This window comes from Haematobia irritans, chromosome 4 (genome assembly GCF_050003625.1).
Source record: "Haematobia irritans isolate KBUSLIRL chromosome 4, ASM5000362v1, whole genome shotgun sequence".
In the NCBI taxonomy this organism is placed as follows: Eukaryota; Metazoa; Arthropoda; class Insecta; order Diptera; family Muscidae; genus Haematobia; species Haematobia irritans.
In genome coordinates, this window is record NC_134400.1 from 100,841,961 (window position 1) to 100,853,190 (window position 11,230).

The 11,230-nt window shown below is 36.7% G+C and overlaps 1 protein-coding gene across 6 annotated transcripts in view; it reads right to left on the reverse strand.

The window, feature by feature from the left end:
* Positions 1–8,248, reverse strand: part of LOC142236666 (uncharacterized) — a 325,873-nt gene extending 317,625 nt beyond the window's left edge. For 2 of the 6 annotated variants that reach the window (XM_075307906.1, XM_075307905.1), the window contains exon 1: positions 7,687–8,246. The gene's annotated coding sequence lies outside the window, so the exon portion shown is untranslated. Of the gene's footprint in view, positions 1–7,686 lie in introns of all 6 variants that reach the window. The other 4 variants (XM_075307904.1, XM_075307903.1, XM_075307902.1 and 1 more) reach the window with 4 other exon arrangements.
* Between the last annotated feature and the right edge of the window lie 2,982 nt (positions 8,249–11,230).

Below are 11,230 nucleotides of genomic sequence, written 5' to 3' on the forward strand. Positions count from 1 at the left end.
TTATGTGCAATAAGGAAACTCTTGTATCCTTGTTACAAAGGCAAGTACTTTCAGCTCTTTGTGTCAGAATTAATATTGAAGAAATGAGTTTCTTTTGAATAACTCCTGTAAATATAATTTTATGATGTGATTTTATAAGCCGCTTAGGTAGTTATTGAAGGACTATTTTCATACAGCTTAATTTCAATATTATAGCACGGGAATAATGAAAATATGCATTTTTCATAATTATGTACATACATAATTATTATTATTCCTAATCAGACTCTGTAAGTAATGGTTTTATTCCTAAACACTACTGGTCAATCCGAACATATATACAGTTCACATTTTACACAAGGTTATCATACACACTTAGAACGTCACAGAGAATAATTAAATTAAAAAGAAATAATCGAATTACTAAAATAGTTTTCAAAATTGTACGAGGGTTGCATTCTATTTGGCTGGGTGTAGTGTGATCGGCATACATTCAATATTGCATTTGACCGTCAATAAATTTTGTTCAATTTGTCAATCGCTCAAAAAAGACTCGTGGCGATTGGTCGAAAGAAATGCTCCAAAAATACGACCACGGTGCTTCGAAACACGTCTATGATATTCTGACAGGTGATAAACGGTGGATTAAGGCGTACGAGTATGAGCCCGAAAGCAAACAACAGTCGACTGTCGGACACCTGAAGAAGCGGTTGATACGTTCAGAATGCATGTTTTGGAGATACATCTATCAGAGTGTCAAAAGAGATTCGACAACTGTTTCAGACGCATGCAAAAATGTATTGATTACAATGGGGAATATTTGTTTTTTTTTCTCTAGTTCCGAAAGATAAAAGGCAACTCTCGTAAATTGTGATATTTTATTTACAGTGAGAGAGATAGAAAGTAAAGAGAAAGAAATTAAAATCGAGAGACTTGACAAAATATATCAAAATACCAACTGCCGATTTTCCGATTTTTGTCTCGAAAATGATGATATTAGCTCCGTTCAAATATTTTTTCTGGAAGTCGTTCGTTTACACAGAAAAACCAGAAAGAGAGAGATGGAGACAGACTAATCTTAACAGTTGTCAGATAGATAAATCACAATTTAGTTCAAAAAAATTGCAACTACCTAACAACCTCTATTATTTTCTTCATTAATGATATTTTTTTACCTGTAAAACTTATAAGAATAAATGTAGAGAAGAGAAAAGAAGGATTATCGGGCATAGAGGGATTGCATAATTTTACTATAAAGCAGGTGTATCGCAAAAATGAATATCGGAAAACCACAACGTCAAAAAATTAATCGTGACTCGAGTTATAAACAGTGGACGCACCAAAACTGTGCAGAGATGTGGAAGAAAACGTAAGGTTTCGGCAAAAAGATCGTAAAATTAAAAGAACTTTATAAGAATTCTCTCAAATATCATCCACAAAATTCACTTCAACGGGATATATCAATACATAGCGATCAGACGTAGAGCTGTAGAAGTCGGCGTGAAATCATACGAAAATCATAAAAAATCGCTTATTTCTATAAAAATGGCTTAAAGCGCCTTCAATTCGCAAAAAAAAAAACAAGTATATACGACCGTAAGTTCGGCCAGGCCGAAGCTTATGTACCCTCCACCATGGATTGCGTAGAAACCTCTACTGAAGACTGTCATCCACAATCGAATTACTTGGGTTGCGGTAACACTTGCCGATGGCAAGGTATCTTAAAACTTCCTAACACCGTAATATATACCACATAGTCCATACGTGGTATATATTAAACTAAAAAAGGTCGATTAAATACGTGTATAATTAAGTTTAAAGTTTCTATTGAAATAAAATTTTGACAAAATAAAATTTTGACAACATTTTCTATAGAACTAAAATTTGGGAAAAATTTTCTATAGAAATAAAATTTTGACAAAGTTTTCTATAGAAATAACATTTTGGCAATGTTTTCTATAAAAATAAAAATTTGGTAGATTATTTTTGGCTCGAGTGGCAACCATGAACGGATAAGGACCAATTTTTGTGTGATTGGGGATCGCCTGTATATAACTATAGACCCATATGGATTTGTCATGGTTATTAGCGGCCTTATACTAACACCACGTTGCAAATTTCAACCGGATCGGATGAATTTTGCTCCTCTTAGAGGCTCCGGAGATCAAATCTGGGGATCGATTTATATGAGGGCTATATATAATTATGGACCGATATGGACCAATTCTTGCATGGTTGTTAGATACCATATACTAACACCACGTACCACATTTCAACCGGATCGGATGAAATTTGCTTGTCTTAGAGGCCTTGCAAGCCAAATTTGGGGATCCGTTTATATGTAGCCCCCATATAAACCGATCCCCCGATGTGGCTTGCGGAGCCTCTAAGAGAAACAAATTTCATCCGATCCGGCTGAAATTTGGTACATGCAGTTAGTACATGGTCTCTAATGACCATGCAAAAATTGGTCCATGTCGGTCCATAATTATATATAGCCCCCATATAAACCGATCACCAGATTTGACCTCCGGAGCCTCCTGGAAGACCAAAATTCATCTGATTCAGTTGAAATTTGGTACGTGACGTCAATATGTGGCCTCAAACACCCATGCAAAAATTGGTCGATATCGGTCCATAATTATATATAGGCCCCATATAAACTTATCCCCAGATTTGACCTCCGGAGAACCTTGGAAGAGCAAAATTCTTTCCATTCGGTTGACATTGGTACGTGATATTAGTATATAGCATCCAACAACCATGCAGGAATTGGTTCCTATCAGTCCATAATTATATATAGCTCCCATATAAACCGATCCCCAGATTTGACCTTCGGTGCCTTTTGGAGAAGCACAATTCATCCGATCTGGTTGAAATTTGGTACGTGGTGGTAGTATATGATATTTATCAACCATGCCAAAAGTGGTTCATATCAGTCCATAATCATTTATAGCCCCCATCTAGACCGATCCCGAGATTTGGTTTTGGAGCCTCTTGGAGGAGCAAATTTCATCCGAGTGAGTTGAAATTTGTGGATGACAGTCTTTCGTAGAAGTTTCTACGCAATCCATGGTGGAGGGTACATAAGATTCGGCCTGGCCGAACTTACGGCCGTATATACTTGTTTTAGATTGGATTTAGCATTTTTTTCGACAAAATTTAAATGATTTGGACCATTTTATGAATTCTTACTCTGTTTTTAACCTATTAGAAACAAAAGTTAAAATTACCTATTGAAAGTATGAAAAAACCAAGTTATAAAAAATTGAATTAAAATAACTTCCTGTGTAGTTAAAATAAAGAACATCATTGGGAGTGCATCTTCTGGAAGTGCTTTTAAAGTTGTGTCTTTGGAAGAACTTCCAAATATTTTTGCTGGGTATATATAGCCCCTATATAAACCGATCCCCAGATTTGAGCTCTAGAGCCTCTTGGAGCAGCAAAATTCATCCGATCCGGTTGAAATTTGGTACATTACGCTAGTATATGGCCGCTAACAACCATGCCAAAATCGGTCAATATCGGTCTATAGTTATATATAGCCGATTTCCAATCGCACAAAAATTGGTCCATATCGCCAAAATTAATCTACCAACATTTTATTTCTATAGAAAATTTTGTCAAAATTATATTTCTATACAAAATTTTATAAAGATTTTATTTCTATAGAAAACTTTGTCAAAATTGTATTTCTATAGGAAATTTTGTCAACATTTTATTTTTACAGGAAATTTTGTCAAAATTTTATTTCTATAGAAAATTTTGTCAAAAATTTAATTTCTATAGAAAATTTTTCAAAATTTTATTTCTATTGAAATTTTTACAAAATTTTATTTTTACAGAATCTGAGCATGTCCGTCCGTCCGTCTGTTGAAATCACGCTAACTTCCGAACGAAACAAGCTATCGACTTGAAACTTGGCACAAGTAGTTGTTATTGATGTAGGTCGGATGGTCGGATTGGCTAGCGAGGCCTATAAGAGAAGCAAATGTCATCCGATCCGGCTGAAATTTGATACATGGTGTAAGTATATGGTCTCTAACTACCATGCAAAAATTGGTCCACATCGGTCCATAATTATATATAGCCCCCATATAAACCGATCCCTCGATTTGGCTTGCGAGGCCTTTAAGAGAATCAAATTCCATCCGATCCGGCTGAAATTTGGTACATGGTGTTAGTATATGGTCTCTAACAACCATGCAAAAATTGGTCCACATCGGTCCATAATTATATATAGCCCCCATATAAACCGATCCCCCGATTTGGCTTGCGAGGCCTCTAAGAGAAGCAAATTTCATCCGATCCGGCTGAAATTTGGTACATGGTGTTAGTATATGGTCTCTAACAACCATGCAAAAATTGGTCCACATCGGTCCATAATTATATATAGCCCCCGTACAAATCGATCACCCGATTTGGATTGCGAGGCCGCTACGAGAAGCAAATTTCATCCGATCCGGCTGAAATTTGGTACATGGTGTGAGTATATGGTCTCTAACAACCATGCAAAAATGGGTCCACATCGGTCCATAATTATATATAGACCCCATATAAACCGGTCCCCCGATTTGGCTTGCGAGGCCTCTAAGAGAAGCAAATTTCATCCGATCCGGCTGAAATTTTGTACATGGTGTTAGTATATCGTCTCTAACAACCATGCAAAAATTGGTCCACATCCGTTCATAATTATATATAGCCCCCATATAAACCGATCACCAGATTTGACCTCCGGAGCCTCTTGGAAGACCAAAATTCATCTGATTCAGTTGAAATTTGGTACGTGGTGGTAATATATGGCCTCAAACTCCCATGCAAAAATTGGTCGATATCGGTCCATAATTATATATAGGCCCCATATAAACCGATCCCCAGATTTGACCTCCAGAGCCCCTTGGAAAAGATTACTTTTTGCCAAATTTGGTGACGATCCGTTTGAAAACAAACGCAACGTGACCCCATTTCTCGAAATCGGGCGATACATGTATATGGGAGCTATATCTAAATTTGATCCGATTTCTTCCAAATTCAATAGCGTTCGTCCTTGTTCCCAAAAAACTCCCTGTACCAAATTTCATAAAAATCGGTTAATAATTGCGACCGGAATCCTGTGAACAACAAATACATGGACAGACGGACGGACGGACGGACGGACACCAAGCGCTAGATCGACTCAGGAGGTGAATCTGAGTCGATCGGTATATATTTTATGGGGTCTAAAATCAATATTTCTGGTAGGCACTTTTTTGGCCGATCAAACTTATTATACCCTGACCACTATGTGGTTTAGGGTATAAAAATGATTAAGATTCTTAATGCAGTTACAATCCAAATTAAAATATTTTTTATTTTAAAATAACTTCATATCACTTTTAAAATATGGTTTTTAAAAAAATCTGTTTGGTGTGCCAATACTTATGTGCGTCACTGTATATGTTTATTCCAAATTTCTAAATTAATATGTGTAGTGCAATGTCCCAAAAATAATGTTCTAATATATAAACATTTGAGTTGCAAACATATAATTTTTACACCGAAACATATCGATGTCTTCATTCCAAAGTACGCTATGTCTAAAAAGTGAATTTCACACGAAATAAGTTCAAAGTTTTTTTTTGGAATTTCTCAAATACCGTATAATATATAAATTCACTTTTTTCGGTCTTAAAATTATGTTTATTGTAGATTTTTTTGGCGTGTACGAATTCAAAATAGTGTTAATAGAACATGGCTAAAAATGACTTAGACCACTTTAGACCGAACAAAGCTTTTTGCCCTTTTTGGATTGGAAATTTTTAAGACCTTAGTCACAGGCTACGTACAATATTAACCACTTTTGATAGAAGTGTCCAATAAATTCGAACTTTTGACAGGATGCAATTCACATCAATCCGAATAAAAAACAAGGAACTCAATTAAAAAATGCTAAGTCGACTTAGCGTACTCTGGAATGAGGACATCGATATGAAAATCATTCTTTTTATACCCTCCACCATAGGATGGGGGGTATATTAACTTTGTCATTCCGTTTGTAACACATCGAAATATTGCTCTAAGACCCCATAAAGTATATATATATATTCTGGGTCGTGGTGAAATTCTGAGTCAATCTGAGCATGTCCGTCCGTCCGTCCGTCTGTTGAAATCACGCTAACCTCCGAACGAAACAAGCTATCGACTTGAAACTTGGCACAAGTAGTTGTTATTGATGTAGGTCGGATGGTATTGCAAATGGGCTATATCGGTCCACTTTTACGTATAGCCCCCATATAAACGTACCCCCAAATTTGGCTTGCGAGGCCTATAAGAGAAGCAAATTTCATCCGATCCGGCTGAAATTTGATACATGGTGTGAGTATATGGTATCTAACTACCATGCAAAAAGTGGTCCACATCGGTCCATAATTATATATAGCCCCCATATAAACCGATCCCTCGATTTGGCTTGCGAGGCCTCTAAGAGAAGCAAATTTCATCCGATCCGGCTGAAATTTGGTACATGGTGTTAGTATATGGTCTCTAACAACCATGCAAAAATTGGTCTACATCGGTCCATAATTATATATAGCCCCATATAAACCGATCACCAGATTTGACCTCCGGAGCCTCTTGGAAGACCAAAATTCATCTGATTCAGTTGAAATTTGGTACGTGGTGTTAATATATGGCCTCAAACTCCCATGCAAAAATTGGTCGATATAGGTCCATAATTATATATAGGCCCCATATAAACCGATCCCCAGATTTGACCTCCAGAGCCCCTTGGAAGAGCAAAATTCTTCCCATTCGGTTGAAATTTGGTACGTGATGTTAGTATATGGTATCCAACAACCATGCAGGAATTGGTTCCTATCAGCCCATAATTATATGGACCATATAAACCGATCCCCAGATTTGACCTCCGGTGCCTTTTGGAGAAGCAAAATTCATCCGATCTGCTTGAAATTTGGTACGTGGTGGAATATATGATATTTAACAACCATGCCAAAAGTGGTCCATATCAGTCCATAATCATACATAGCCTCATATAAACCGATCCCGAGATTTGGTTTTGGAGCCTCTTGGAGAAGCAAATTTCATCCGAGTGAGTTGAAATTTTGTACATTGTGCTAGTATATGGTCATTAACAACCATGCCTAACTAGGTCCATATCGGTCTATAGTTATATATGGCCCTCAGATAAATCGATTCCCAATCACACAAAAATTGGTCCATATCAAGTTCATAATTGTATATAGCCCCCATATAAGCGACCCCCATATTTCAATTCTGGCTCTCTACGTACCGTGCAAAAAGTCCATATCGATTCCTAATTATTTGTAGACTTAACTATACATAACTTTTTGGTCTAATATATACCACGTATGGACTAACACAATTTAGAAAACGATGTTAAGAAGTTTTAAGATACCACAACCCAAGTAATTCGATTGTGGATGTTAGTCTTTCATAGAAGTTTCTACGCAATCCATGGTGGAGGGTACATAAGATTCGGCCTGGCCGAACTTACGGCCGTATATACTTGTTCGTCTTGTTTCGTTTCGTATTTGTTTAACATAAAACATTTTATTTTTCTGTGTAGCCTATGAATTTCTGTACACCTTAAATATTTGGTACCTTGTTGGTTAGTGTTTCAATAGTAGTGAAGTTGATGACTGATGATAGTCAAAAGTCAGTATGACTTTCTTTTCGGTATTCACTTACCTTGTATTAATTGGAATTTTCTTCCAAACTTATCTTATCAACGACTGCAGGCTAAGATCATTCACATATATCAATGAATGGTCGTTTAAAAATAAAATAAACAATGAGGGGACCATGTATACGTCACTGATATGAATTATTATTAGATCATAATTAATTTGTAAATATTTATTGAAAAAATCATTCTATGGGCACTTTTGAAAGATAGAAGGAGGCTCAAGTGGTAGCTCTTTATTTCATGATATTTGTTAAGCGATTATTTTTATTTATAGTTGATTTTGATGTTTGAACATCACACATACACACAAGATGTAGACTTAGAAATATTTTCCATGCATTAAATAACCAGAATATTGTTATCTTTCATCAACTGGCGTGTTTAGGTATTTTTATTTAAATAAAAACAAAAGTATTTCACAAATAAAAATAACTGGTATGTTAAGTGATTCACGTGTGTTTATACTGCATAATTGTCACGGATGAGGTAAATTCTAGCTAGAACTTGTGTATCCGAACACTTTTCTATTATTAAATCTTTACTTTACTAGCTGATGAAAAATTGTTACCTCACGCAGTCCATCTAATTGCGAGTATTTCTCAAATTCAACTACTCACTGTTTATTCTCTTTGTAGTATAGAGATCGGCACCAAGTTTGCATAGACGGTAGCGTTGCGATCGTTGTCGATGACGTACTTAATGTTATCTGTGGTAGGTGGCGTTTCTTTTACTGTTGTTGTCGCCAAGGTAACACAATACAAATGTTGACAGTTGTTAATGAGAGTGAATTCATTCGCAAATAAGTCTTCTCTTCTCTTCAATACCCACTAAGGTGGTACGAGGTTCACGATTAGAAAAACATATTTTTCATATTCTACATTCGAAAGTAAATTAGAATTGTGTTACACTTTATTTCGCACTAAAAATAAATCTAAATATATATGGTGTCTGCATATAGTGAACCAGTGTTGCAAGGGACAAAAAAAAGATTCCCTACAATTTCCCCTATTCTATTATAAAATTCAAAGTATGTTTGTTTATTTGTTTGTTTGTATGTTCCAGGAGAACGTAGAGCATTATTAAGTGGTGAAAATATCATTCAATAAATATGAAAAAACGATATCTTTTTCAAAATTGGACCAAAGTTTTCCGATTTGTGCGAATTTTCCAAGGAAAATTAGGGATGATATCTAGACAAAGATTCGGTAGCGAGGGGGACCTCCCCACTGTCCGACTTTTTTTTTAACAGCGAAAAAAACTTTTACAGAGTACTTGCGTTGCGATTATGAAATTAATATGGGTTAGCTGATTTTTTAAGATTTGGTCAGTAGGGAAACCTCCCCCTTGCCCGACTTTTTGATATTTAGAAAAAAAATTATCCAAGTTGGTTAAAATTTTCAGGGAAGATTGAAGTGGGAGTCTAGACAAAGAACGGCTACTTTATTTTTCGATCGGAGAAGGGGACCTCTCCTTTACACGACTTTTTTCAAATTACAGTGAAAAAACTAAAATTCTCCGATTTACTCAAATTTTACGGAGAACCTGGGGAAGGTTATGAAATTTATGTGAGGTACCAGATTTTTAAATATTTCCTTCTTTCTTCTTAAGTACATACAGTGAAACAACGAAACTTTTCCAACTTACTTGAAATTTACAGAGAGGGAGAGGGGCCTCACCTTGCGTTGCTTTTTGCAAATTAGGCCTATAATTTCTTGAAATTACTTGGGGAACCTTCTCCTTGCCACACTCTTTGAAACTGAAAGAAAGTTTCTTGAAATTTTCAGGTGAAGAAGGTGAAGAGTGCTATCCAATTTGGTAAATTTTTAAGTACTTTTACTTCTTTCCGATATATTGGATATGAAACATAGATTCATAGATATTGTTTGAATATGAGTAAATAAAATTCTTTATTTTGCCAAGCTTGAGATCTATTTGTTTTTATACCCTCCACCATAGGATGGGGGGTATATTAACTTTGTCATTCCGTTTGTAACACATCGAAATATTGCTCTAAGACCCCATAAAGTATATATATTCTGGGTCGAGGTGAAATTCTGAGTCGATCTTAGCATGTCCGTCCGTCCGTCCGTCTGTTGAAATCACGCTAACTTCCGAACGAAACAAGCTATCGACTTGAAACTTTGCATAAGTAGTTGTTATTGATGTAGGTCGGATGGTATTGTAAATGAGCCATATCGGTCCACTTTTACGTATAGCCCCCATATAAACGGACCCCCAAATTTGACTTGCGATTGCTCTAAGAGAAGCAAATTTCATCCGATCCGGCTGAAATTTGGTACATGGTGTTAGTATATGGTCTCTAATAACCATGCCAAAATTGGTCCACATCGGTCCACTTTTACGTATAGCCCCCAAGGGAGCCACCGTGGTGCAATGGTTAGCATGCCCGCCTTGCATACACAAGGTCGTGGGTTCGATTCCTGCTTCGACCGAACACCCAAAAGTTTTCCAGCGGTGGATTATCCCACCTCAGTAATGCTGGTGACATTTCTGAGGGTTTCAAAACTTCTCAAAGTGATTTCACTGCAATGTGGAACGCCGGTCGGACTCGGCTATAAAAAGGAGGTCCCTTGTCATTGAGATTAACATGGAATCGGGCAGCACTCAGTGATAAGAGAGAAGTTCACCAATGTGATATCACAATGGACTGAATAGTCTAAGTGAGCCTGATACATCGGGCTGCCACCTAACCTAACCTACGTATAGCCCCCATATAAACGGACCCCCAAATTTGGCTTGCGAAACCTCTAAGAGAATCAAATTTCATCCGATCCGGCTGCAATTTGGTACATGGTATTAATATATGGTCTCTAACAACCATGCAAAAATTGGTCCACATCGGTCCATAATTATATATAGCCCCCATATAAACCGATCCCCCGATTTGGCTTGCGGAGCCTCTAAGAGAAGCAAATTCCATCCCGTCCGGCTGACATGGTGTTAACATATGGTCACTAATGACCATGCAAAAATTGGTCCACATGGTCCATAATTATATATAGCCCCATATAAACCGATCCCCAGATTTGACCTCCGGTGCCTTTTAGAGAAGCAAAATTCATCCGATCTGGTTGAAATTTGGTACGTGGTGGTAGTATATGATATTTAACAAGTATGCCAAAAGTAGTCCATATCAGTCCATAATCATATATATCCCCCATATAAACCGATCTCAAGATTTGGTTTTGGAAGAGCAAATTGCATATCAATATCAAAGTTTCGTTGAATTGCTTCATCAGAGGTGTATCCCAGCAAAAAATGGAACACTATTTCAGCAGGATTGTAAGGGAGAGAGGCAGTACCAACTGCTTACAAAACAACCGAATCAGCGCTGATTTTTGTGGGCGATGTCCCGATTTAGAGCAGCTTCTACAAAGCGCTGATATAATAGCTCATTTTATTAGAAATATTGCTCAGAAGTGATATATAATGTTGAGTATGGCATTGTTGGCGTGAAGGAAAACAACACTACCTTTCATGCATCTATACTGCATAAATTGGTTGCAATAACGTAAACGAATGATT